The sequence below is a fragment of the Dromaius novaehollandiae genome, chromosome 7 (genome assembly GCF_036370855.1).
Source record: "Dromaius novaehollandiae isolate bDroNov1 chromosome 7, bDroNov1.hap1, whole genome shotgun sequence".
Taxonomy (NCBI): domain Eukaryota; kingdom Metazoa; phylum Chordata; class Aves; order Casuariiformes; family Dromaiidae; genus Dromaius; species Dromaius novaehollandiae.
This window is the reverse complement of record NC_088104.1, coordinates 35,055,149-35,082,827: the sequence shown is the minus strand read 5'-3', so window position 1 is coordinate 35,082,827 and position 27,679 is coordinate 35,055,149. Positions and strand designations below refer to the sequence as shown.

The following is a 27,679-nucleotide window of genomic DNA, read 5'->3' as shown; positions in this document are numbered from 1 at the left end:
GAACAGTCTTCCAAGGCAGATTAGTGAAATCTGAAGTCTTACAAAAGCTTCCAAACTTCTGTTTCTGAGAGAGCTTTTCACAACAAGTGGTGTCTCAGTCTGCAATGCTTCCTTCTGCCTCTTGGGCCTCTCTCAAGAAAAGCATGTAGTAAAAAAAAATGCTACCCTAAGCAGTGCTTTTGATCCTTAAATAGGACAACTGCCATTAAATCTGCTAGGGACTTCACTGTTACTTTTGATCTACAGGTAAGATACTCTAATACTGGTCTTGGCAGTATAAAACCCAAAGACTAGAATATACTTTACCATCCCAAGTTTCAACAGAAAATGCAAGGAGGATGTAACATCCTCAAACACTACTAAGCTTCATAGGTATCTTTCCTTCATAGAAATAATGTTCTATAAAGAATTATAGCTGGCATTTCCTTCAACTCTGGGGTGATAGTTCAACCATTACAGAGTTGACTGTTTTCATTTCAACTTCTTTCTTTTAAGAACCCAAGCGATTTTATGTAATATTAGATGGTGAAATTCTTTTTCCCTTAATTATCATTAGTGTGCATTTAATGTGGCTGTTTAATTACAGATTCACAGAACTTTAATCAATTTAACCACAGAACAAGAACGATTTGAGTTTTAGGAATATATATTATGAAATGTAATGTATCCATTATCTTTAAATTATTCCTTTAATTCCTTTCTTTGAAGTTTTTCTGTCTTATCATCCCATATGTCCCAAAGCACTCTCCTCTGGTTTCCTTCCTTCACGGATGCTCATTCTTTGGCACTTTAATTTTTTTTTTGTCTTCAGGCATCTCTGCAGTTTTGTCATTATTATAATTCCTCCCCAAACCTTCAATATTTTTAACAATTTTGGACTTCTGCAGCTCTTTGCACACACTGTTATCCTCAGTCTTGGTTGTTCTTTTCTTTTGTGTGGTTTAGTGAGGATGGGAGTCTGGAGTGCTAAGTGAAGTTTGTATACTCTCAGGGTAATATAGAAATTTGTTTTTAAAAAGACATTTTCTAGGTCCTGGGCACAGCTCTGGAAACAGCTGCGCTGTCCAGCTATGAGCCTGGCAAAATGTGAATTGAATGGGAGGTTGTAGGTAGAAAATGGAGGACATGGTTAGGATTCAGCCCCCTCTCCCTTCTGCTTGATCAGTTGCATGTGACCAGCTAACTCAGATCACTTTTCTTTTTTTTTTTTTAATCTGTAACTGAACCCTGCTTATGCGCTAACTTTTCAGAAAGGTATTGTATCACAGAGACGGAAAATCCTTGTCATCATATAATCTCCCATGCGTCAGGAAAAGGTGGCACATACTAGCTTTTGGTTTTACTGTCATCCCCTCCAGTAGAGTAGCAATAGGGAGGAAGATTCTCTTAGCTTTTTTCCTTTTTTTTCTTCCTGGAGGAGAGGCATGCTGTCTTCCAAAATATGCAACAAGACAAATGGAGCAGGGAGTGATTGGAATTGATTTAAAAAATCTTGATAGGTTGCTGCAAGTGCATGTATTTTTGTCAGCTGGAGGGAATGTTACTGTTTTTTCATACAACTTAGCCAAAAAGACTAAGGTTAGTATTTTTCTTTTTTTAATCTCTTCAGAAACAATATTCAGCAACTTAAAAAAAATGCAGTGGCATGCTCACACACAGAACAGTAATTTTAGATTAAGATTTGATTAGCAAAATCATTGATTTATTAGAGCCGTTTCTGAGCTGAGAACAAATGTGTAGAATTTTTACAATGTTTTCTGCATATAGTCATTTCAACACAGAAGTCTAGAAGTAAGTGATCTATGATGTTTTATTAGTTTTTGGAAAGTATTTTTATCAGAAGCAAGGGCTGTGAGTAATAAGTAAACAAGTAATAAGACTTATGCCTACTTAAGTGATGCATAAATGTTTGCTGCTTGTTAGTGGTTCTTCCAAAATTCCTAAGTAATGAAATATGAATAACGAAAACCCTTTTCTGTTTCTGTTAGGATAGTGGTACTTTCATTATATGTGCTCTTGGAACTCCGTGCCAGAGGCTATTATATTTGTTTGGGTTGTTTTCCAGTCGTATCATCCCTCTGCCATTTATTGTGTCCAGAAATCTTTTGTACCCTGTTTTGTTTTGTAGCTTTGAATATTATGATTAGCATCAACATTTATCAACTCTACATAGGCTAACTTAACTGTCATTAACTGAACCTAATGAAATGTGTTTGTGTCTGCAATTCTAAATTTAGATTGAAATCAAAGCCTCTTGGGTTTTGTGTCTAATGGTCTTGTTGGGGTCCGTTGCTCACAGAAAAGAATTTAAAATGCAGCTGTATGAGGATTTCCAGTCCTTAACTTTTATTAGTGTCCTCTGTTCTTTCAGTCTGTCTGAATTCATGTGTTGCACTTTGCTGGGTTTGTCTCATTTGAGGCACAGATTTGTACGTCATCCTCATGCAGAATTCCCATTGAGCTTCGTGAGAGTTTAGCATTGGGTAATGCCTGCTGAGCTGCACTTACATTTTACCCTGTAAAATAAAATATTGAGTATATAATTCATTTAAAAAAAAATCAGTAAAACTAGAATAGCCTTTCTTTGGAACCTATGAAGGCTAACGAGCAATTTCATGGGAGATGGACTGGTTTGGCAAAACCATAATGAAAGGCATTTGTCACAGTTTCATTGCAAATACTTGATACAGCTCTGGTCTTAACCCTGTGGTGCTCTACAGTTAGACCCGATAGCCAATGAACAGCTTATTTTCACTGATACTAGCACATTCAGAAGAAAGCTCTGTTCTACAGAAAGAGGAAAAAGTGTGCATGTCAAAAATGCACTTAAGTATTTAGCTAAAATTATTTTGTCTGGAGGAGATTCTGGCAGTTACATTAAGCTCTGTTGGATGTGTATCCATCACTGGTTGTATAAAACAGCAGTATATAACTTGGTCCCACCTATTCTATAACAACGTACTCTGGTGGCTAGCAAATTAACCTGTATAAATGCAGTGCATTTCAGTACACAGTGCAAGACACACAAAGTAAAGATTAAATAAAAAAGGAAATGCCAGAACACTAGCATAGGTGCAGATACTGGATTAATTTCCTAGTACCATTGTCATGGATTTTTTGTTTTCCTACTGTCATCAAAATAGGTGCCAAATATCAAATTAATAGTTCTGTTAAACCTGCCTGGCTACTGTTTCTGAGATGGTGACAGCTGCTATTTTCTCAGAAAGCTTTCTTGCTTGCTTTCTTCTCCAGTATAGATCTGTAAGCAAGAAATGGCTCTGGATCATCTTTACTGTTAAAATATGTTCCTATGATTGCAGGCAGTCAATGTAGCGTTTTTAAAGAAATTGATGATCCACATCTGGAAGTGACTGCCCATTACCTGAGATACAGTAGTTGCCCATGTGCATGAGGATGTTTCAAAATAGACTTGCTCTGGTTCAAATAAGTAAAATCACACATTGTACAGTGACTTTTCTCCTTTTCATCCTTGCTTTGCAGGCAAGTGTCCTGCGGAGAGTGGAGGTCTTGATAGATTACACATAGGAAATCTCAAAAGCAGCTTTCTCCTAGTACATTGGTGGTCACACAGAATAGGAACAAGGCTTTGAAGTGAAAGGCAGTATAGGGAGCCAGCTGTATGACTCGACTTTGCTTCTGCTGCTGGTGGTGGAAGAGAAGGCTGGTGGGATGGGGGTGTATTTGCACTAGAAATACTATATTTGGGGCCTAGAAAACATAAAAAATTGAATCTGAGAAAGGGAGTTTTTGGAATAAAGTTCTATGAAGTGGATTGGATCATGAAAGATTAAAGAGTAGCAAGTGAAAACATCAAGCTTACTGAAAAGAGGTAGCCATTTAAGTAAGACTGTTGCAGGCCGTAATAAACTGTACATCTTCATTTGGTTTTCATTAAAATCCTGGAGTGCAAGCTAACTCTTCTTTAAATATATCATTTTTTTTATTGTTTAAGTTGTTATGAAATGGAAACTGTCATTATTTTGGTAAGTAGATGGAACATTCAAATGCTTTTGTGATTCAGGAAGAGCCTTTGAGATAATGCTATCTTGAAATGTTTAACAACAGTACCACCTCTAAATCACACTCTCTTACCCTGTTCTTCCTGTATGTATTAAGCAGGAGGGTAACAAGTTTTGTTCTTCCTTTAGCAGCTGAAGAACATCATCATCAGAAAAATAGAGAGCTTGTTCCTCTAGTACTGATAAGATTTTGTGTTTTATGCAGAGAGTTATATCTATGTATCTCTTATGGTATATGAGTGTGTGTATATATGTCTCTATATATGTTATATTTCTGGTTTTGCATTTTATAAATAGGGTTAACATCACATTAGTATTTTTTGTAAAACAAGGTACTATCTAAATCTGTAGGAATATCAGGACATTTGAAGAAGAGTACAGCAGAACCAGACAAAGATGCTCAGAAATATGGTATTGCTTATATGAATAGAAACCAGACAGAGTAGAACTTTTGTCCTAGTAAAAAGGCCAATGAGAAGGCTATGACATATTTATAAAATCATGAAAGATACGGACAGACTGCATATAAATTTTTTTGTTTGTTTCATATAATGTAAAAGCTAGGGAGCATCTAGGAAAACCATGGTGGAACAAGCTTAAAACAATGCATAATTAGATAGTGGAATTCCTTGTCATGAAATATTGTGGGAGCCAACAATGTATAAATTCTGTGATCGTAGTACCCAGGAATGCCTCAAAATGGAGTGCATGTGCAGCAAGATATGTAGGGGAGAAGACCAAGGTTTGACTGGATGAACCAATATGATTGGAAGAAAAATGAACACGCTTTTGGACATGAGTCCTTTTTCAGACTTCAGATAGAGGTACAAATCTTTAAATACACATTGGAAATAACAGCTCTGTACTTAACTAGTAAGATCAACTTACTACTAGTAAGCTGATCAGGTAAACTGTTGGAGAGAGAATATTCTCAGAGACAATAGAATCCATTAAAGATATCTGTAATTTCCTTGCTTGCTTGCAGATTGAGTTTACCTATATATTCATTGTTAAAGGGAAAGAGATGAATGTAATCCTGCTGATAGCATATTTTAGATCCCTCCTTTTTTGTCTTTGGTTGTTTTCCATTTATTAATACTTTATGACTCTTGCATTACATAATTCAGAATGGATTTTTTTTGCTGTTGCCTTTTCACAGGCAGATAACAGGACAATTCTTGTTTTTTGCTGATTCCAGAATATGGGGGTAGCTGCACAGTTCTGGAGTTGATTGATACTGTTGTCAAAGCGAGAACGTTGCAGGGTGCAGGAAATTTGTATAATATTTTATTACTGTATCTGCATTTGCATGATGGTGTTGTTTTCCATGCAATTTCAAGAGGTTTAATTCAACAGCCTGATGTTTTGAAAGTACAAGAAAGATGGGAACAGTTTGTACTAGACACCCGTGACTACTTCTCCCTTTAGATAACACAGTGACCCATGTGACTAGGGCTAAAGGGCTATATTAAGCTTTAAATAATGAGTGTGCTTAAGTCCGATCCTTAATGCGAAAATGTGGGAAAGGACTGGGGGTAAACTGGAGCTGGAAATTAATTTGACTATTGGTTTCACAAGGTAGCCCTTAAAGATGGGAACAACAAATCAACTATTACTTATTATGCTTTGCTTTCAATGTGAAGGCTAGATGATATTTGCTTTGGAAATCATGTTTTATGTCAGTGTATCCATGCAATAGTTCTACATAAGGGAAGACTTTCCTGCTAGAGAAAAGATTTGGATAGCTTAATCATGTTTCAGCCCACTGACAAGTTGCAGATGATGCTGTGGCTGCTCTTTCAATGCTCGTCCAGAAAAGTGACTCATCATGACCTACAGCAGGGTTAAGGTATAGGTAGTCCCACACTGCAATAAATTTTAGCTTTGAACTAAATCATACATTTATTTTTTTCCACAGTGTGTAGTAGACTGTTAAATACACTCTCTTGTGATTCAGTTAGTTTTATCCTTTTTTTTGAAAGAAATGCCAGGCTTGTTGAAAAGCCTCTGGATTCATTAAGAGAAGTCTTTAAAATGCTTCATGTAATTCGCTATATTTAACTATTTTAGGAAGTGTTTCAGAATAAGAAAAAAAAATTGAGAGAAAAGCCATATGGAGTTAACTGTGACTGAGAGCAGAAAATAGGAAATAGCTAATATAATTGAAAGAAGGTAAGAAAGGATAATTTGGCAGTTTAGCACTTGAATTTGTGAAGACTGTTCACTTGTAATACTGTTACGACTTATGCAAAAATGTTGCTGCAGACATGTGGATGAGAATTTTTGTTGTAATACAAATTCTCTTGACCAAAATATCTTTCTTTCTGTTTTTCTTTTTTTTTTTTTTTAATAAGCAAACAAATGAGGATGGTTCTAGTTTATTGTGTGTGTGTGTGTTTTTTTTTTTTTTTAATGGGTTGTAATTTCTGTGAATGTATGAATTAGTAGTTTGTAGATCTAGGGGATGTTGATTAGTGGATCCTTAGTGGATCCTTAGGACTGCTCCTTAGTAACTTAGCCCATACATTTGTGGAGATCAGGTTAGTCAGTATGGACCAGGACCCTTAAGAATAGGTGAGGACAATGGGGAAATTGGGTGTTGCCAACTGGGGACTGAGAGAATAAAGAAAGGAGGCATAAAGGGAGTTTAATGACTGTTAAAATAAGTTATAGGTTATTTGCCATGCCAAACTGCCATTTAGTCTGTAGAAGAGTTCCTATGTTTCCCATCTGTTATTGGCGTGTTAGTTCTTTTAGCAGGCCAAAAATAATTAAACAGTACAATTTATTATTATCACTTGTTCTAGTTTTATGTTTCTCCATTTCAACTGATGATTTTTTGGGATGGGCAACATTGCACAGTTGCTATTTCTCTTTTCTTTTAAAAACAAAAAGAAATGGATCCCACTTAAATAGGCACAATCTGTTGGTCATGTATTGTCTTTGAACACTAATGCAAGAAAAGACAGCGATTTCTCCTACTGTGTGATTCTCAGACTGTCACTGTTGGAGAATATAATATTTCATATTGTCAAAGAATCAGTCATATCAAGGCCATTCTATGCCACTTGATTTCTTAAGTCTTTCTGCAATTCACTTCATATCTATGTTACTCTGACAATACTTACTAGCGTTCACATTTTAAATAGATGGATGCATACGTTTAGCTTTTCTGTATAGTGAATCCAGTATGCAGTATTTAAAATTGTATTTTCCAACTTTGGCATGTCCACTTAGGCAAAGTGTACAAAGTGTTCCACTTAGGCAAAGTCTTGTTCTGTAGGTATGTTATCATACTACTTTGACACTAACATAGAAATGTTCAGTCTGTAGTGAAGTTCACATCACTGGCTGTGACTGAAGGAGGAGCATTTGGACTTTACTAAATTTCCTAGTTGACCTCGAAGGCATTTAGCTTTACTAGGGATACAGAAAAGAAACTTTGGACTTCATTCAGAATGTGGTCATAAAAGGCACATTTTTGTTTTGCCTGTATAGTGTGCACAATATAATTTATGTTCATTTCTGAAAAATTAATTTCTCTTTTAACTTCTCAGGATCAGCTACTGTGGAGCCTAAGCTAACATAATTATTATTGGCTTAAAGATATGAAGACAGTGGTCTTGCCTCCCTGCCTCCCGGGGACATATTAAGTATGTAGGAACAAATAGCAATCAAAAGAAACTGTAGTGCTGGCATCATTCCCTCTTGCTGCTATAGACTTGACTGTACTAGACTTGTGTTTAAATTTACATGTGTGAGTAGCTGTTTGGGTATTAAGTGTGTAGGTATCTTACTTTCTGAGACATGTTTATATATAATATCTTTTTATATTAATAGTAGTTTTCTGAAAAAGAAATTTTGAGAGGGGATTTAAGTAAAATAATACTCCTTTAAAAATGTAAAATAAAATGATTTAATAAACACTGTAGGCATTATGACTCTAACTCTGCACTTTCCAGTGAAAATTTGGTTTTAGTTCAGGTACTTTGATTTTCAGGGCTGTGTAGTTGAACTTCTGTTTCATAAAAAGAAAGCAATCTTAAACAGTTGTAAAATATATTTCTGATATAATTGATCTCTGGACATAAGTGAGGAACTGCAAAACAAAAGTGAAATTTGATGTATGATTTTTATAGAAAGGTAGCAGACACTGCGTAGATGCTGAACACTTAATTTTGAACCTTATCAGTCAGACCTTTTCCCTTCATTATCTTACGGACCTTACAGCTAGAGGCTTAGTGCAGATTTGGGGTTTTACATAGTGTTTTGTAGTCGAAAACATGTCATGTACTTCACCAGCCTCTGAAATGTCACTTCTGTAGAATAAATGTGATACTAAAAATTGATAGCATTATGGCGAGCTCTGCTCAGAAGGAAAGAAGATACTGTTCTTGTCCTGAAAAAAACTGTCCAAGAGTGGTGTGTCAAGTTTCAATAGTAAGCAGGAAATTCGTGTATTATAGCGGGGTGTTAAGAACTGAAGTATTTCGAAGATCAAATTCCAATTCACTTGAGCCTTGAAGCATATTTTTCAGTCCAGTTTGGCAGAATACTGAAGTGCCTATTTAACTTCTGTAGTTGCTTAATCAGATGCCCAGAAGAGATCTGCAGTTGCAGGTGTTGATATTTTAAGTCAAACCTATTCCTCTTTTGAAAATCTGCTCTGTTTTTATGAAATAGAATCCCTGGATTATCTTTTAAAAGTAGGTTCCTATTAGGATTTTTTCCTCTATAGGAAAGGTGTTAGATCCAGAAAAGATAGAAACATTTTTCCTATGGGGACGGAGAAATCAGTGTCATAGATGGAATAAATATTTCAGCTTTTCCTATCTTTGAAATTCTTTTTGAAGGTAAACTCAGATAAGTTTTGTTTGTTATTATTCAGAATATTGTTCTTCTACCTGTTACTTTCTCATTGTTTGTTGTAAATCACATTTTATGCTAGTGTTATGTTTATATGCCGACATTTTTGTCTGGGTTACATTTTATTCATGTTACAAATCAAATGAACATCTCGCATGAATCTTGCATGTACATGTCTGAAGAAAAATGGCAGAAGAGGTGACATAGTCAAACACACATGAAGGTTCTTTTTTGTGATTTTGTAGCATTCCAAGTCTCATGGGATTACTAGAGTGTCTAATCTATCTCCTGCACATCAGTGGCTGTTACGTTTCAGACAGGTACTGTACTGACCTCAGTGGCATTAGACTGAACTGCTGTGTGACCCGGAAACCTGCAGAAACAGAGTGGTCAGTAATGCTCAGGGCCTCTCCCAGTTAAGTGTCATATGCTCAGATGAACTTTTTTAGCAGAGAAAAGCAAAATAATCCTTTATTCAACTCCCTGCTCCATTGTCAAAACACACTTGCAAAAAAAAAAAAAAAAAAAGGGGGGGGGGGGCAAAACAAAGATCTAGCAGTCTAACTGGATGAAATAATCTTTTCCCAGATCTGGCAATCAGCTTTACTTCAGTCAAGTGGTCCTTGTATATTTATATATTTATTTAAAGCATTCTCCATGTCATCTAGGAACATTTATTTAGGGACCATGGTTTGAGTAAGAGGAGGTACCTTGGTCTTCCTGTGGCTTGCAAAGAACCAGCAAAGGGGAGTATTTGTAGATCTGGATATTCAAAGCCCAGAAAGTGATGCTTGTTGCAACCTTTATGTGATTTCTTCCAGAGGTATATTAAAACCTTCTCATTATAAAGATATCTTGTAATAAAGGTTCAGCTTGATGCATTTTGACTTGAGTTTTTGCCCTCCTGTCTTTCCCAGTAAAGCATTTCAAGGTTCAGCTACAGCCACTGCTAGGAAATTGCAGACTGTTTCAAGGTTAAATTGATCTAGCTTTTATTGTTAGCCACTGGATCCTATTCTGTTATTATCAGCAAGGATGAAAAGTTCTTGCTACAATATCCTTTTTTCAATGAGTAAGTGCTTATATTTGCTAATCAAATGACCTCTCAGTCTTTTCTTTTGAAGCTTATAGACAGGACTCCTTGAGGCTTTAAAAATGGAAAAAGTAGATGGGAGAGTAAAATAAATGGAGAATGGTAAGGACAGTTTAGGATGTAAAGCAAGTAAGATGACATTTAAAAACATATTACCAACAAATACAAAAGAAACTTTAGGTCAGATGTATCTGTTGTTAGATGGCAACATTGTAAACAGGCAGACAGAGGAATGTAGAGTTTTGTGCCTGCTAATGAGGTAGACCCTTCAGAACCATTAACCCTTTCCAAAGTAGCTACCCCAGGTTTCCAGCACATCCAAATCACACCTCCTTACACCTACCTCATATGTAAGCAGCTTCTCTCTTCCAGGGTCTTCTGCCTATTTTCCACTCCCAGTTCAGGGACAGGAAAGCTTTCTGAGAAAATCTGAGTAGACCTTTAGCTCCTTTTCCAGATCCTTGAATTCCTTCATGGTATGTGGAATGGTGCCTGGCATGGTCAGTGGTGCCAACACAGATCTCAGCCAAACACTGCACTGCAATTTTTAATGACTGCCTTTAAAAGTAATTCCCATGAAACAGGAAAGGTGTTAGCACACGCTTAGAGCTTGACTGAGATGCTGGGCATGATATGTCTGTTCTTGGAATTAGTATATAGGATGTTAATATAATTGAAGCCTCATGTTTCTATATCATTAAAAAATAGAAGAAATATCACATCCAGTGTATGAAAATGTTTAAATGCTTTTTCCCCCTCCAGTATTACTGAGTTTCCATTCATGTCTGTATCCAGTGTTGATTTAAGCTCCAATTTTGGGACCACTTGTGCAAATTTCCATTGCATACATTATGCATGTGTGGAGTCTGCTTGCACAGAAAGAGCTGCAAGCTTTACAATCCTGTAAGTTTAAGGCCTTGTAAGGTAACAGGGGAAGGGCTAAGGGTATCTCGAGGAAAATGGTGATTGAGGATTGCTGCTAGCAGAGCCATTCATCCAGCCTGCTCTCTGCGTGCTCACAGCTGTGCCAGAGAATCTGCTACATGAAGTATCTAGACAGTTGTAGTCTGTTCCCTATTTCTTGGCTCAGCATGAAAGCATGTCAGGATGCATGTATGCGCGTCCTGTCTGGCAAAATACCCTTTTCAAAAGTGTTGATAGAGCGCATATACCCAGCACTCTGTACATACAGACTTTAATGAACAGATACAATGGTCATGAGACAGAGAGAAGGTGCAGTATTTGGTCTTCCATTGGCACTGGAAGAATCTCAAGGGTCTTGCCTGGCCAGGAAGACTGGGCATCCTGTATTCCCCTGCAGAGTACAGATCAGATCTTTTTTGGTCTTTTTGGATGATTTAATGCACAGCTTCTGGGGAGGTGAAATGCAGGACTTGATGGGTAAATTCTCCAGCTTGTGTCATATAGGAAGACAGATTTAGGTGGACCTAATTCTGTCCTCAAAAATCTAATTCTATGGCAAGTGCTCACTTTTTTAGGATCAGGACCCATATTTGGCCTTTGTACAGTTTAAGTATTGCCATTTGTCTTTCCCACATATTTTTCAAAATCACCTACTTTCTGTATTTTCCTTGTCATTCCTCCTACTAGCTTTCCCTTAGTGTCCTTTCAGCTTTTGCAGGTTATTATTAGCTCTGATGCTGTTGGTGTAACATTCTTTTTCATTTGAAAAAATGCAACTTGGCTGATGATACCTGGAAGTAAGCCAGTAACAGCTAAAGAACTTCTGGAAACAAAGTGCATCAAAGTCTCCTCATTTTAGACGAAACTGCCTGACTTGGATCTCCTTTTTTAACTTGTAGCTGGATTTTGACTGTAGAGTGGTATTGGCAATGATGTCCACGCAACCACAGGCCTCTCATATCTATTTTTCTTTGGGTTATTTGATTAGTGGTGCTCTAGTTAATGCTGTTACCCTCTAACTAGAGCCCCAGTGTTTAAAGAAAACAACTGTCCTCAGTCACATTAGGTATCTTAGTTCATGCTGTATCACCCTAGAGAAGTAGCGATAACATAAGAGCAAAGTGAAGAAAAAGCCTTTTTTTTTTTCTTCTGTGTGGCTTTGTTGTGTAAACAGTTTGGCAGTGCAGCGCTGCTCAAATTTGAGTTCTTTGCCGTTTAGTTAAATACACTCTAAGCTCATCTCAGTTCACGTCACCAAGTATGCAGATGTTTGGTGCACAGCTGGTTAATGAGCAGAAGGTGAGAGTGTTAGGATTATAGGCCATAGTTATTGGCAAGCTTTCCCTTGCTCTAAGATGCTCTGTATCAGAGTGGAGGCAGGCTGTTTCCCTCAAAGCCAGTAACAGAGCATCTGAGACAAACATTGTTGATAGTATTATTTAGCTTTGTATTTTATCATGGAACTGCATTTGCATATACTGTGCAAGATAAGATACTTCATATTTTTAGGGAAACCCAAAGATGTCAAAAAATTAAATGCACATGTAGCTCAAGTAAGCTTTGGCTAGAGGAAAGCAGTGGATGTTTTGGTTGGATGACAGGCATCCTCCTTGGAGCTGGGGTTTTACAAGAAGCTGATCCTCATAATTTGTATATTTTTTTAATCTGCATCTGGAGGATTAAATTTAAAGAAACCAGTCTGAACATTAGTTCATAAGTGTTGGGGAATTAGCATTTTTTTATTAATTGAACATCGATAGGGGGAATGAGCATCCTTCAGGATACTATACTAGCTAATCCAGTGCAGAGAAAGTCATCTTCGTCTCGTCTTTGTTTTCAGTAAAACACAAATTGGCTTTCAGGTTGAAAGAGAATACCATAACATAAAATAATTAGAATAAATATGATAAATAGGAATTATTGAATATTGTTGTATTATTAAATGTGTATTATTAAATTAACATTTGAGGAGGAATTTTGAGTCATAGTTCAGAAAAGCACTACATTGATTCCATTGCAGATGAATGTGATATTTAATTCAGAGTTAATACTTAGTGAACATGTAATTGGGCTTAAAAATTCATTGATTTTAAAGATTCAGTGAAATTTGTGTATTTTTAACTCAATGAGCTATATTGTCAACATATTAGAATTCCCTGTACTTCCTTCTTCTGGCATTCCTCTGGTTTGTCATGCTGCTTGTGTGGAGAGATCCAGGACCTGTGTCTGAGGATTAACAGAAGTTTTGGATAATTCATTACCCTGATAAAAGGGCATGCTGCAGGAATCAGAAACAATGGTGTCTTTGCTCAGCAACTTTATTTCAGTTCTTTTTGAAATTACTGTATTGGAAAATATCAGTGTAATGAATACATATGGTATCAGTGTAAATATAAAATAAAATTGTAATTAGCTTTGAACTTTTGCAAGTGAGAATATACTAAACCCAACTTGCATGAAAGAAGGGCAGGTGACCAATCTTCTCTTTTAAAACTCCTACTAAAACTGTATTCTAGTCCATAGTTGTCCTGTTGGAGGAGTCTGGATCCTGGGTTAAAGATCTCCATGACAGTTTACTTGGCTTTACTAAGTACTGGGGTATTGGATTTGTTCTAGGAGGGGTCTGAAATGTGCAGAAAAGACCTGTGTGGTTTTTCTTATTTTTTTTTTCCAGGTGAAGACTCATGTTTAACTGTGTGCTTCTGATGTACTCTGCAGTAAATTCATGAGAATTTCTGAGTAATGTCACCAGACAGTAAATCGATCAAAGATGTTCCTGTGTTGAGTTAGGCTTTTGCTGCTGCCAGTGATGTGACTTCTTATCCTTCAGAAATAAGATGGGTTCTGCTCCTTTTATCACTAAGATACCAGATAATCATTTCTGTCAGAATCTCTTTTCATTTTCTCTCTGCTTCTTTTCACTGCATGAAAATCTGTATTATCCCTCACTGCTTGTCGTGTTAATTTTTATTTGATGTCAATTTTTGATTTTGTATATGTGCTTGCTTTTCTGTGGCATTGCTCTGATTTCTCAGCTATTTCAGAATTTGTTGATGCTAGCGGATAATGGTAGTCTTGTGAGTACAGTTTGAATCTATAACGTACCCTGAGTTAGAGCTTGACCTAAATCAGTACCCTTCATCCTGAGGAGAGCACCTAAATATTCGCTTACAGAGCTGAGAATACTATGTGCTGTAACTAAATTTGCTGCCTGATCTTAATCTATCGTTTTATACCTTTCTTGCAATCCAAATGTCAATTTTAACAGTATTCATCTTTATTTTGGAACCCACTGCTTGCTGATCTGTCTGTCTGTGTTTTCTTCCCCCCCCCCCCCCCCCCCCCCCCCATGCATGGATGCTTCCTGGATCATTTCCCATGAAACTCTTGTTCCCTGTTCTAAGCACTCCAATTTTTCAAGTCCCTTATATTCCTGTCTGGAAGTCTGCACATTCTCTTAGCACAGACGTAAATCCTTCTCTGTGCTGCACAGATCATGCACCTTTGGGAACTGTGCGACACCCCTCTAGTTAGCATTAATCCTTCTTTTTTTTTTTTTTTTTTTTTTTTAGGATAAAAGCAATTTGTTTTGTGGAGTACTGGTTGTATAATGTTTATAGTAGCATGGGTGCTTATTGGTGAAAGAGTGTATTTTTTGCAATACAGTTAAGCTTTTAAGAATTAATAACAAAGGAGCTCCAGGATTAAAATTTATGAAAATATACTTCATTCTCCTTCATGGGAATGAGTTTCACTGTACGTAACTAGGCAAGAATTGCCTCCTGAGGTTCCTTTCAACATGAATTACTCTATGATTCCATTACACATGCAGAAAAATAAGCCTTCCACAAAAGAAAAAAAGGCAAGAGCAGCAACTCATTCACTGTTGGCTTATAAAATATGTATGACTAGCCAGAGCACTTCCATCTCCAGGGTGGCCTTACTTGTGAATCTTCACGCATCCTCTTTATATAAACAGGCTTGCCAAACCAGCATTTAGCATTGCATAACTGATGTATTAAACAAGGAGACAGTATTTTAGGATATCATACATATTTTTTTTTTTAAATAGGGAGAACATAGAAGAAAATAAAATGGCAGGTGCTCAATTTAGAGAGGTATAATTAACACTAAATCCTTTGTGTTTGGGTGGGCGGGTAGAACACAGGAGGGATTCTACAAGTCACAATGTTAAAGATTTTTATAAAAAATAAACATATTCTAGGCTGGTAAGATGCTCTTGGCCATCTGTAAGCTTACTGAACACGAGGAAGCTGCTGGGCAGCTGAAGACTTAAAAAGTGCTGTATGGTTGGCACACTTGAGTTTCCATTGCAGTAGCAGATAAGGTTGGACATTCTTCTGCGTTTTTAACTGAACAGCTACAGCTTTTCAGGCCTGAGAGGCAGTGCAAGGATAGTTTGAGCCATTCTTCTGGCATACAGGTAGTGCTGTGCACTGGCAGACTTTCAGCACAAAGATGTCTGGAGTTCTGCCTTGGGTCGACACACACGAGTTCGCATGGATTCCTGGAGAGCCCAGTGTGTGTTCCAAAACACAGACTCTAGCAAACCTGACGGTGTTTTGAGAGATTGCTCTGCTACTCGTCTGCTATCTGCCTCACCTTTTGATACTCTCTCTCTTTAATTCTCTTTTCTTTACATTCTTTCAGACAGGAATTGTTTCTCACCCTGTCTAGGTAGCATTAGGTCCCTGCTTGGAGACCTTGCTCCTTATTCTTACACGAGGAAACTCTCTGAGCAGTTGCTTAGTGGGTACCTGGAACTTCACTGTTTATTCCTGAAATGTCAAAATAATTTTTTCAAGTCCATTAAAGCTTGCTAGGCTGATCTAACATGGATGTAATCTTCCGTGAGGAAATCCACATAGAAGACGCCTCGAAGTTGATGCTTATGGAGGTTCCAGTCTGTAATCCTGTCATTTGATAGTTTTTTCCTGGTTTGTCTGGCTCCATACCGAGTGAAGGCTTGTGTGCACAAGAACCCCACAGTTCTCTGATGACTGTGTCATTCTGAGAATGTATGTGGGCTATCAAATTTTGAGGTAGCTTTGCAATCAGAATTTAAACTGAAACATGAACATTGGATTGTTTCATTTCCTGCGTTTTTACCATAGCTACAGAGAATGAAGCTTGAGACAAATGAGGGGTAAATTCCATCATGAAAGACCAGTGTAAACAAGTAAATTTACCTTTAAAAATGTGGAAAAATGAACAGGTTATGTTTTAAAAGAAAGACTTTCAAAAGTTTGAATTTAACCAGAGCTGAAGGAGTCTAATTCACTTGTGTCATATATGCTCAGCTTAAAAAAAAATCTGAACGGTTTAGAATGACACAACTAAAGCTCTCATATCTTTAGTTTTAGAGTGCAGGTATACTGTGGTAAGGACTTGTTAACAGAAGAAGTTAAACTTCTGGGAGCAGAAATAATTTCTCAAACCGAATCTGACAGTTTCTTCATGACTACCCTTGTTACTTTTGTGAACTTCATGCTGAGCAGCCGTAGTTCTGAATTCTGACCTAGAGTAAATTATGGCATATCCGTGCTCGAGAAAACAGATAATTCTCACAAAGTTAAAAAGTAAAGTATCAGGTTCTTATCAAGTGTAAACTGGCATAGCTCCATGGAAATGAGTCAGGTAAACCTTGGTTTATGCCAATCTGCATATTCTTTGAATATGGCTAAGAACTGTTCTTACAGGTCATATATATAAAATATATTTTGAAGGTGAATGAGAAGTTATTGTGTTATTATATGTATTTAATCTATTTAGATCAGTCCTTCAGGATTTTAATTTTTCTCCTTTAAGAGTTCATCAGTGATACTGAAAGTCACACAAGTAACACCTTTTTTTAGATTTCAAGGTATGATACTATTGTATACTGTGATTTTGGAAATACAAGGCGCCTCAAAATCCAGGTTCAAGATTATTCAAGATTATAAATGTAACTTTAAATTCTGGTTTTATTATGTTGATATATATGATGTTGGTGAATGTGATATTTTATCTTCATTGGTTTGGACTATTTTATGTATGAAGGAAAACAAGAAACTGACGATATAAAACTGTATACATAATTTATAAGTCCCTGATGTTTTGTGTTGTTAGAGGGCTTTAAAAAGTACCAGCAAAAGAGAGAAAGAAATGAGGGGGGAAATGAATTGTAGAACGTAATGTATTAAGTAAAATAGTATCATATGGGGTAAAGGACTGTTATTATACAGAAATGGTACTAGTCTATAGTTAGTAGTTTCTTGTCAGCAGAGCTGATGTTCAAAGTGTTCAGAAATGTTTTTGAATGAAATCCATTTCATTCAGACATCTTTTCTGCATCTTTTCATAACTTGCATGGAAGCAGATTATTTTTGTATTGTATCATATTTTGCTCCTGTACTACATGTTCAAGGGGTGCCTTTAATTTTGAGGAGCTTCTCTTTCTTCCATAATGGCAATGTATCCATGTTATCCATCTGTCCTCTTGTGGGGTTTGTGTGCATTCTGAATTCTCGTCATAAATACTGATAAATGCAGATATTGTAATGACTGGGTGGTAAATGCCTAATCTATAGGTGTCATCAAAATACTATTGTTTTGAAGGCTGCATAAATACAAACATCAGATAGGTGTTGCAAAATCTTGTGGAGGTCTCCCACAAAATAATTATTAGTATGTGGTAGAAGTTTAAGTGCATATTCTACAGAAATGAGAAATGGTAAGGAAAGTTTTAACATAATTTTGATGATGCCAGCAATATTTTTTTATAAATTAATGTTAGAAGAGTGCAATAGCACCTACCAAAAATAATTTATGCATTAGAATCACTTGCTGAAAATGGTTTCCCATTTAATCCTGAAAAGATACGCCTCAAATATGATAAACATATAGGTAGTTTAGGGCGAAGGAATTTCCCTCTTACCAAGGAACAAATGATTTGTTGTCCATAAATGTATTTATGAACCTCAAAAATAATCCTTGTGTGGGAAGGACAATTTAATAACCTTATAAGAATGATTCTCTCAAACATTATTAAATATTTTTGGAGGCTGAACTCTAACAAATTGCTGTTGATGAGTCCCTCATCCATGCGTTAGTGACTTATTATCTAAAATTATATCTGGTGGTCTGTACCCATTTCCCACTGAATTTGAGCATTTAATATTAGTTTTGTCTGAGTGCTGCCTAAGGGCTGTGCAGTTTAACATCACAAATATGTTAACAAACATGGTTTCTTGTTTTTTTGGTGATAAGCTTAACTGGAGCAAGGGTCTGTGCCTGCAGGTCTTCCTGAGGCATGAGGGTCACAGTGAGACGATACAGTGCTCCGATGACGATTTGGAATCTCTGGAAGGAAGACGTGAAAGAAGAGAAGCTCATGTTGAGATGTGTCAACTGTGTGTACAATTCTATTACATTTTAACTTCTGAATTAGTTAAAGAATTTAAAAGCTTATCACTGTCTTGTAATTTGCATTTGTGTATTTATATAAGTATATATATGCATGTATATGCAAATATAATGTATATAGGGGTGTGTGAATATGTGTTGGTGTCTACACAATACATGCATCCCTTTTATTTTGTTACAAGAAACTTGAAAATCCAGCAGTGAAATATCGTAGAATTCAGCTGCTTAGCAACCTAGATTGCCGTGGTTACTGAGACTAAATTTTTTGGACTATTCACTAAATACATGTTATTCAAATAGTAAAATATAAGAATATTTTCTTCCCAGTTTGGCTCTCACACTGTCATGGTATGTCAGGGAACACTGCAGCTAATGATTCGTTTCTAATTCACTAATATTAAACTTATGAATGATTCACTGTCCACAGCAAGAAAAGGTGCATAAGTTAAGAACAATGTTGAGTGAGGATGGCTTTCTGCTCATTGCAGTAGACACCCGTGCATAAAACAGCTTTGAGGTTACACTAATCCTTTTTTCTGTGGTGAGGAAATATGTTTTAGGAGTATGACTATAAATAGCAGCGAGCAGAGGATGTCGGGGGTGAGGTGTTCCAGCCTGCGCGGCGGCTGTGCCGGTGAGCTCAGCAGCTGAGGCTGGCGCTGGCCAGGGCTCGGGGGCCTCCGCGGCCCCCAGGCACCGCTACCGCAGGAGGGAGGAGGTGGCGGAGCTGACGCAGCCAGACCCAGGCCTTTGAAAGAGCCTGGAAAAATATCCCATGTAGAAAGTCGCTTGGAAGGAAATTGGAATGTATAATTTTTATGTGTTTAAACACAACTGGCTTTTACTGTACGTGTCATGTCCTGTTTGAAACCTGATGAAATCTGCAGTTTTGTGAGAAAAGCTTGAATCTTATATTTTTTGGTTGGCTTGCTATTGAGTAAATGACTCATTGATGTCCTCATGCTGCAAATTTGTATTAATTTTTCAAACATGCAATCAAGCTTCATTTTATGATTTATTCTAGTAAGCTTTTGTGAAAACAGATTTCATAATTATTATCTCTTTGTCTGAATGTGACCTGAAATACATTCCTATCTGAAAGTCATTCTTATTACAGAGTACCTTCATCCTTGGCTATCTAGCATGACTTTAGGGGCCAGTGTGCGCATAACCAGCATTTACTGAATTATAGAAATAGTGTTTAAATCTAATTTTGACACCCTACTTATGATATCACTTGGTATTGTGGTCTTAGCTGTATAATGACATAAGAAAATTTAGTAATTGAGTTTAAATTGTTTGAAGGTAGGTTTTCAGGCAACTATAACCAGAAGTATTACAAGTGCCATGTTGGTATAAGTACAATGGATGCAGAGAATGTAGTATGCAATAAATAACTTACTGTAATCCTCACTTTTAAAAAGATTTTAAAATGTTTATTGGAAAATAACTAGTGAAAGTATTGCCATACTAGTCAGCTTTTGATATGAAATGAAGAAGCACTGAGATTCATTATTGTAGTGTCTTGGAACGTTACAAGGAAAACCTGAAGCTTTTTAACTCTTGCTTGTATCCTTAGGATCACTCTAGTATTGCAATAGTTTCACTAAATGAAGTGACTAACATTTGTTAGGCAGAAGTGCTGGAAAAAGGGATGTCTGATGGGATCTTTACTAAGTTGTGAAAAGCCTAGCTTTTGAACTCCACCGTGTGCATCACCTTCTGATTAACTAGTTGTCCTGTGATTTTGAAGATCATTTATACTGTGGTCTGTACCCCATGTTTGATTCTCAGGTATTATTAGCTTACAATGTTCAAATATTCCAATGCTGCTGAAGAGCGGGATGTTTCTCGTAATGCATTTTTACACAATTTTCTGCTTCTAGGTCCTGGGTCTCCTATTGCAGATAACTTGACCCAGGAGCCCCTGGGGGGTTTTGACTGTTTTTTTTTTTTCTGGTGGGTTTCACTGTTCTCAGGAGGGCTCTGGAAAGTCTCCAAAGCTACCAAAAACCTGTAACCTACCTCTCACAAACAGCAGCAGACTAATGTAACTCTATGTGCTTTTTTACACCCTGATTATGTTTTAAAAAAAGGAAAGCTTATATTCTTCAGAAATAGATTATAATGTAATAAACCTCCTCTTAATATCTAGTAAACATCAGCAGATTGTAATACCTTTAGAGTTAACACCTTTATAAATGAGCCTACTCATCATTCTGGTAGTATTTGATCTTTTTGGAAAATACCTGGTGCACACCAGGAATGACCAGAGGGATAGCACAAGTAATAGCAAAATCACTTTCTGGCATTTACATAATTGTAAATCATAACCATTTACATGACATACCTGTTCATATTCTGTTTGAAACTTATATGTGGATATCCTAAAACAGTAATAGATCGTGCTGTAACTGACCTAAAGAAAAAGTAAAGAAAGAGTAAATTCTATTGATATGCCTAATGGAAGTGCTGGTTTCCAGGCCTGATCAGTGATGAATTAAGGATTAATTGGTTTTGAATCGGTTAATTCAATTGGGAATGACTTCCTTTTTTTGCTGTCCTCATTAAACATTTAAAGGAAACCAACATTTCTATAAATTCAGATTCAATACTGAGAAAGTGCTAAGACAGAAAGAGACTTGAGTCTAAAAGGCAACCGCTGTACATAATGCTTCTCTCTCCTACCACCCATAGATGCATTGAGGCAATGTAAAATTAAATTACTGTTGATTTCCTCTTGCTGAATAGGTTCAATTCTTCCCTTGGATTAGACAGATCAAGTTCATTAGATGATGTACTCACTGAAAAGTAGAAAGAAGTCCTCCTAACTGCTGCTGCATTGTAGCTGTGATTTTAACTACGTTGGAAAAATTTCTGTGAATTCACAGTAAACATTTTGAGGAGGTTATAAGAAAAATTAATTTCTTTCTGAGGAATAGTTTATCCATCTGAGATAAAATCAATTAATTTACCTCTGTAGCTTACAGTATATGCATAGTTTTGAGATTTAAAACAATGGAAAAAGGGTTACAGTAACTTATTATTTAAAGGTGTTTCTGAAGGATAATTATTTGTGTACAGTGAGTTCCATAGTTTGCCCGCCACCTCCTGTTTAAATCTATATTTGTTTCAATAATATTTAGCATGAGACTTCTAACTAAATTCTGCAGGCTTCTGCCAACAAACAGGAGCGGTACTTCTATTGCTATGGTGCTTCGGTCTGCTCTGCCTCTCAGGTTTGTGCTTTTCCGAGCATCAGTTTCAGCTAAATTTTGAAGTGGTATGTGACCGATGTTTAATAGCGTGCCAGAATAAAGATCCCAAAATATTATTTCCTCAAAAGAAGGCTTTTACTTAAACTTTTCTCCATTCTGAAATTTTTGGCTTAAAAAAAAAAAAAGTGGAGTTCTCTTAATTTTGCCACCTTTAAAATTCCCGAGTAATTTTTTTTCTTTTTTCTGTCACTCTACTGAGCTTACTTTTGATTTTGGAACAAATTTTCACTCAAAATCTTTTAAGAGGCTTCTTTACCTCATGTGCAGTTTTCAGAAATATGTTGTATTGATGTACTTTCAGCAGGTAGTTTGCATAGTATCTCACGTACTTGAACTTCATAAAGGTGAGATTGCAGCAGATCTGTGAAGATTGGACACTTGTAAAGTTTTAAAGTCCAGATGGGAGATTAATGTAGCTGAGGCATCTTTGGGTTAGGTATCAGCAAAGATGGAGGAAAGGGGTGGGAGGTCCATCTGGAAGGCAACAGGATCATGTTTTTTAACAAGTGAACTTGAGCTCCTCCGATTAGGTCTAACTTTTGTTACATCTAACAGCAGACTCTTAGCTCTGCGCTGTACACGGGTTGGGTTCTGGATAGCTGACCAGCAAAAAAGAGGAAAATGTCCCGTAAGACTTCTAATAAGCTTCTGCAAGACTTCAAATGGGGCAGGACTGAAATGGTCTTTCTGATGGTGGCTTTACAGAATATGATTTCCTTCTCTCTGAGGCAGAGAGCCTCACAAAATGGTTTTATAGCAGTCCTTTTAAGAAATAATAAGGAGCACAGCATTATAATACAAGGTTTTCCCTTGCGTTAACTGGAAAGCTGATTTCCTTTGTATTTTTCCTGTGGTAGCTGTTACAGATTGACACTTATGGTTGTGAAGCCATGTGAAAGCTGATTTTCTGTTTCCCCTTCGCAGCCAAAACAACAGTTATTCCGAAGTGAAGGAGGAGGAGGAATAGGCAGCATTTAGGCTGGGCTTGGTCTTGAGTGTTCTGAATGGAGTTCGAAGAAAAGCTTTTTAGTTTTTGATAACTTTGTTTCTTTTGTGCTATAAAATGTTGATTCTGCTGGTGATAAGCACACTGCATAGATAAGGTTTTCTTGTTTCTTCGTTTAGAAATAATTGTTTTCCTTAAGTGCCACTCCCACGTGGAATACTGTAGCAAAAAGAAAAATATCTGGAATGCTGTCATCTTTCTGAAATTTGATTTATATTTTTGTAGCCCAGTGTCTTTGAGAAATTGGTCATTATCTTTTATAGTGCAGTCAGAAGAAACTTTCAGATTTTCAACATCCAAAGGTTAAATATCTTTTTGAATAGATATACTTGTTTCTATGATTACAGGTTTCAATAGAACCTGAGGTAGAGAGGCTTCACTTTAATCCTGTATAAGCGAAAGAATTTGTTCTTCATAAAGTTTGTGTAGGTAGGAATAGGATGTTCTAGTACCTCCATCAAAGGAATCTGTATTCACTTAACTGTGGAGCTGGCCTTTAAATTTCAATTACAATACGTGTGTGTAACAACAGTGCTGTGTTCTTAATGTAGCATTTACGATAGGTAAAGCATAACCCCAACCCTATTAGAATTGCTTGCAAAATCCATGTTGGCTTCAATGTGATAGGTTTACACTTAGTCCTTTAAACAGAGAATGTAAAGATGCTCAGGGTGTACGATCAGCTTCACTCTGGGGTTTTCATTGCTAATCGCCAGTTTGGTACATGCATTTTTAAGAGAAAATGTACCTCTAGTCCCCTAGACTGGAAGCTCTTCCTCTCTCTTTTTGTTGATACGTCCTTTGCCACTTTGCCATGAATTGAGGGAACACTAGTTATGAATTATCAGTGGAGATTTTTTTGGGGGGAGGGGGAAGCCTCATGTGCAAGTGTTGTGGTTTTAATCCTAAAAGGAAGATGATTGCTGGGAAATTGTTTTACCACTAATAAAAAACAGCAGCAGTAAAAATCATTGGAGCTGACTGTATACATTTAACCACAATCTTTCTGTGCAATCTTAGTCTCAGCATGGAAGAAGACAGCAAAGTTTTTACCTTCCCCGTTTTGGCAATGAGATGTGGTGATGTGCATTATGCCTGGTTAAAATTCATGCTTTAGATTCTGTTCCTTCACATTACTCTAAAATTACACTGAAAGAGTATAATTTGGCTTGGCGAAATTTTTTCGGAAGGTCAGAGCTCTATGCATTTATTAGTAGTACTTCAAGGTATTACGTTTATTTTGAGCCCTGGCTTGTATTGTACAGTTTTTTAACAACTGTGTTTTGAGGTGCTGGTTTTGTTTTGCTTATTTTTAGTACTAGTAGGCCAAATCGTGTAGTGTTAGCAAGACAAATTGGAAGAACCATAGAAATGTATTTCAGTTGTTCTGAGTGAAAGGAGTAGATGAAGTTGACAGAGACTGGTTGTACTATAAAGAAAAGTTGCAAACATTAAAAGAAAAAAGAGTTTAGATCATAAGGATGTTGAAGCTTCATTAAAAACAGTTCTGTTATACCCAGATGTCTATACCCTGTTATTTAATCTGCCATTTGGCACCTGCAGTCAAACCAAGATGGTAGCAACTCAAAGCCCCCTGCAATTTAGCTGTGGAAGAGCAGAGCTGTTCCCTCATGGCTGCTCCAGTGGAAGCCGCGTGAGCACCGGTCCAGAGGCAGCAGCGCTGAGGTCCCGTGCAGGGCTTTGGGCCTGCTTCCTCAAAAGGTGACAGTCAGGTGACTCCAGCTGGGTCTGGTAGAGGGGCGAAGAAAGAGCAGAAAGATGTCCTAGCCTTCCTCTCCAGAAAAGCGTGGTGCTGGCTGTAAGCAGGTGCCACGGTGCTGAGAAAGCAGTGCCAAGAAAGATACTCCATGTAATGTCCATGTTGTCCATGTTAAAAAACAGTGTGTTTATTATTGGGGAAAGTTGTTAAATGTTTTGAGACAAAAATATAGAATATCAGCAGCTTATTGTGGAGACAGTCTTGTCTTGACAGTCTTACCAAATCAGGCAATTTGGATTGTATTTGTATTATTTTTGGCTTACTTTGCTGGCACTGAACTGGTTCATTGGAAACATCAGGAGTGATTTTATCAAAATGAATGCTTTGGAAGAAATAAGTTTGATGTATTTTACTTTTCTCGTGTGTGGAAAGATTATATAAGTACGTGACTGACCAAAGAAATACCAAATCTTTCTTTCGTTTTCTTCACTGCTGTGAGATACAGTATCTTTGACTGGTGCTGGAAGGGTTGTGTGGTTAGGCTTAAACTTGCATAGTCTCTTTTTATGGCATCAAAGGCCCTTGCATTTGACCACTTCTGGTGATTATAGGCATGGAAAAATAATATTTCTATAGAGAATATGAAAATAGTTGAGATTCTTTTCTTTAGTAGGAAGCAAATAAAGGGAATGCCAAGAGCATACCAAATTGTGAGTGTATTTCATGACTGTGGTTATATAATTGAAAGTCATAAATATGATGTGAGAATAAGAGTTTGGCAAAAATATTGATGGTTTCAGGCTAGAACCTCCTTCTTGTCAAATAAAGGCTAGAACATCAACACCCTATTTTAGTTCAAGCTTTTCTCAGCTCCAGGCTTTTTTTAGGTTGGAGAAAAAAGTTGTTGATGAGAAATGGCTCTAAAAAGAGTGGGTTTCCCTTAGTAAATAAACCAGGTTTTATCAGAAGAGCCAAAATACTGGAGCACAGTGAATTTTAAATATTTAATTTAAAGAGAAATTTGACTTTGTTGTAATCCTTGAGAGTCAGTGGTGAAATAAAGCATTTGAATAGTGTGTGGAGTTTATTTCAAACCATTGTACTTTCACCTCCTGCAAGGCACAGATTAAATTTTCCTTTATGCTCGGTAAAAGAAAATGTTGAAAATAAATGTGGGCTCACAGATTTGTTCTTCTTTCAAATGTATGTCTTGACAATCATAACATGGACATTTTCTTCTGTTACTGTTTCTGGTTTGCAGACACAGGATCCATTTGGAGGGACCCTGCAAAGGTTTACAAGGATAAAACGTAAAACAACATAAAATGTGGTAGGAAGAAGCTTTATGAAGCAATTTTAACGAAGAGATCTCTCTAGTTATCACATGTAACAGAACTTCCCTCCTGGTTTTTAGGACATGACTTACCTTCTGACACAGGTATTTTTACTTGAAAGTCGGGCATATTTTCCTGATTGGCATTTTCACTTCTGTTATTTTGTCCCCATGGAAAATGCATCATCCTGTTGTGTTTAATAACTAAATGAAATTGCTTGTGCCTATAGCTTTAAAATGTCATACTTGGTGTGTGCTGAGTTTTTTGTTCTCTGGCATGCTTCCTCTGTTAGACAATGAGTCACAAGCTGTCTAATCCTATTAATAACTTGTTAACTTTTAATTTTTAATTTCAAAGTCTACCTTTGTAAATGTACTGTATTTAGTGAATCATTAGAAATACTCTGCTTTTCTAAATATCTAATTATGAGTTTCAAGGTAGATTTACTGGGTTAATTCATTGACTGCATACAAAATACAAAAATTAACCAACAGCTTCCTGGTAATTCTCAGTTTATGTGAGGGTGACAGTTTTTCTCTAAAATAAAACATGGCTCTAGGTAACAGTATTTCTGGCACAGTGGTTTGTGCATAACTTTTTGTCACTGAATTTTAAAAATCTGATATTCTAGTAATATGTATTAAGAATGACAAATCATTGGTCACAAGATCAAGAATATGAACTCTGTGAATACTCTTAAGTCTTTTTTTCATATATATTTTGAAAGTCATTTTAAATATTCACATAGTTACAGGCAATAAAATGCTAACACCTATCAGGTGCCAGTTTGAAACTGCAATGATGGATGCTCTGGGGAAGAAGTTAGGAGAGGTTTATTTATAGCAATTCTCAGTTAAATGTGTTGAGAGGGAGGAGTTCTAGATTCTTAGTGTATCAACTTCGAAAGATTTTTTTCAGGGATAGTTAAGATTTTGTGGGCACTCTTATATGGAGTCTTGAAGTAAATAGAGGAAGAATATATACTCAAAATCGGAAAGTCATGAAACATCATGAAACATCCATTTTAAAAGGAACACTCACTTCTGTTGTTTCTGTATTTATTTAACACAATAATACTCAGTCTCAAGATGTATCCCTGGGATTCTCATTAATACAGAAATTTTGTTGTGCACATATAAGTTCTCTCTGGCCAGTGCCTACCTCTTTACCACTCCATTTTGCTCCTCTTCCTCCTCCCTAGCATACATCATAAAATCTGCCTCCTAAGAATTTAAATTCTCATAGAAAAAGACTTCTATTATTCTTATGTGGGATTGATGTTAGATATAAAATTAATTTGTATTTCCAGTATATTTCCTGCTTCTGTTTTTATCTTAAACCAAAAGAATTGTCCATTATGAAATGTAGAGTGTCTACACCATTGTGTTGGCTAATTGGAAATGGTAATGCTTAAAAAAAAAAAAAAAAGGCACAGAGAAACTGTTGAATGGCCGTGAGGTGCGTTTTTTGTGTGAAGCTGAATATTCCATTGTACATCTATTAATAACAAGAGTTTAGTCATATCTGAAACATGCCTATGGATTAATAATAGGATCACCATGAATTACGAGTAAGGAGAAATGTCTGCCTGAGCTGTGGGTGTTATCCTTGCTATGAGGATATGCTTACTGTTGTTTATAGGATATGGTATGTTCTAAATAAAAATCAGAGAGATACCTAAAGAGAGTAAAATAGTATTTGCTATATAAAATGCATTTTTGGGCTTGTTTTGATCTATGATTAAGAAGAACAATGAGATCTGTATTTTGTTAGATCTTTTTGTTGTGAGAATGCTATTTTATGATTTGAAAGCCCTAAGAGACATTGTGGCTTAGGCTTTACCCCGAGTGCTGAATCGCCCTTTCTAGGTGGTCCTGGTCCCAGGCCCTCTGGTATGACATAGAGGCTCCCATTAATTTCAGCAACGTTTGAGCTAGCCTTCATATAGTCAGCATATATTTGCGCACTTGAGCTCACCCATTTAATGTTGAGG

General features: G+C 36.6%; 1 protein-coding gene across 4 annotated transcripts in view; it reads left to right on the top strand.

The window, feature by feature from the left end:
* The window catches only part of HECW2 (HECT, C2 and WW domain containing E3 ubiquitin protein ligase 2), a 200,615-nt gene that overhangs the window by 31,487 nt on the left and 141,449 nt on the right, over positions 1–27,679 (top strand). For 2 of the 4 annotated variants that reach the window (XM_064515132.1, XM_064515134.1), the window contains exon 2: positions 25,614–25,790. The exons of the other annotated variants lie outside the window; for them this stretch is intronic. The gene's annotated coding sequence lies outside the window, so the exon portion shown is untranslated. The remainder of the gene's footprint in view (positions 1–25,613; positions 25,791–27,679) is intronic. 4 annotated transcript variants of the gene reach the window in all.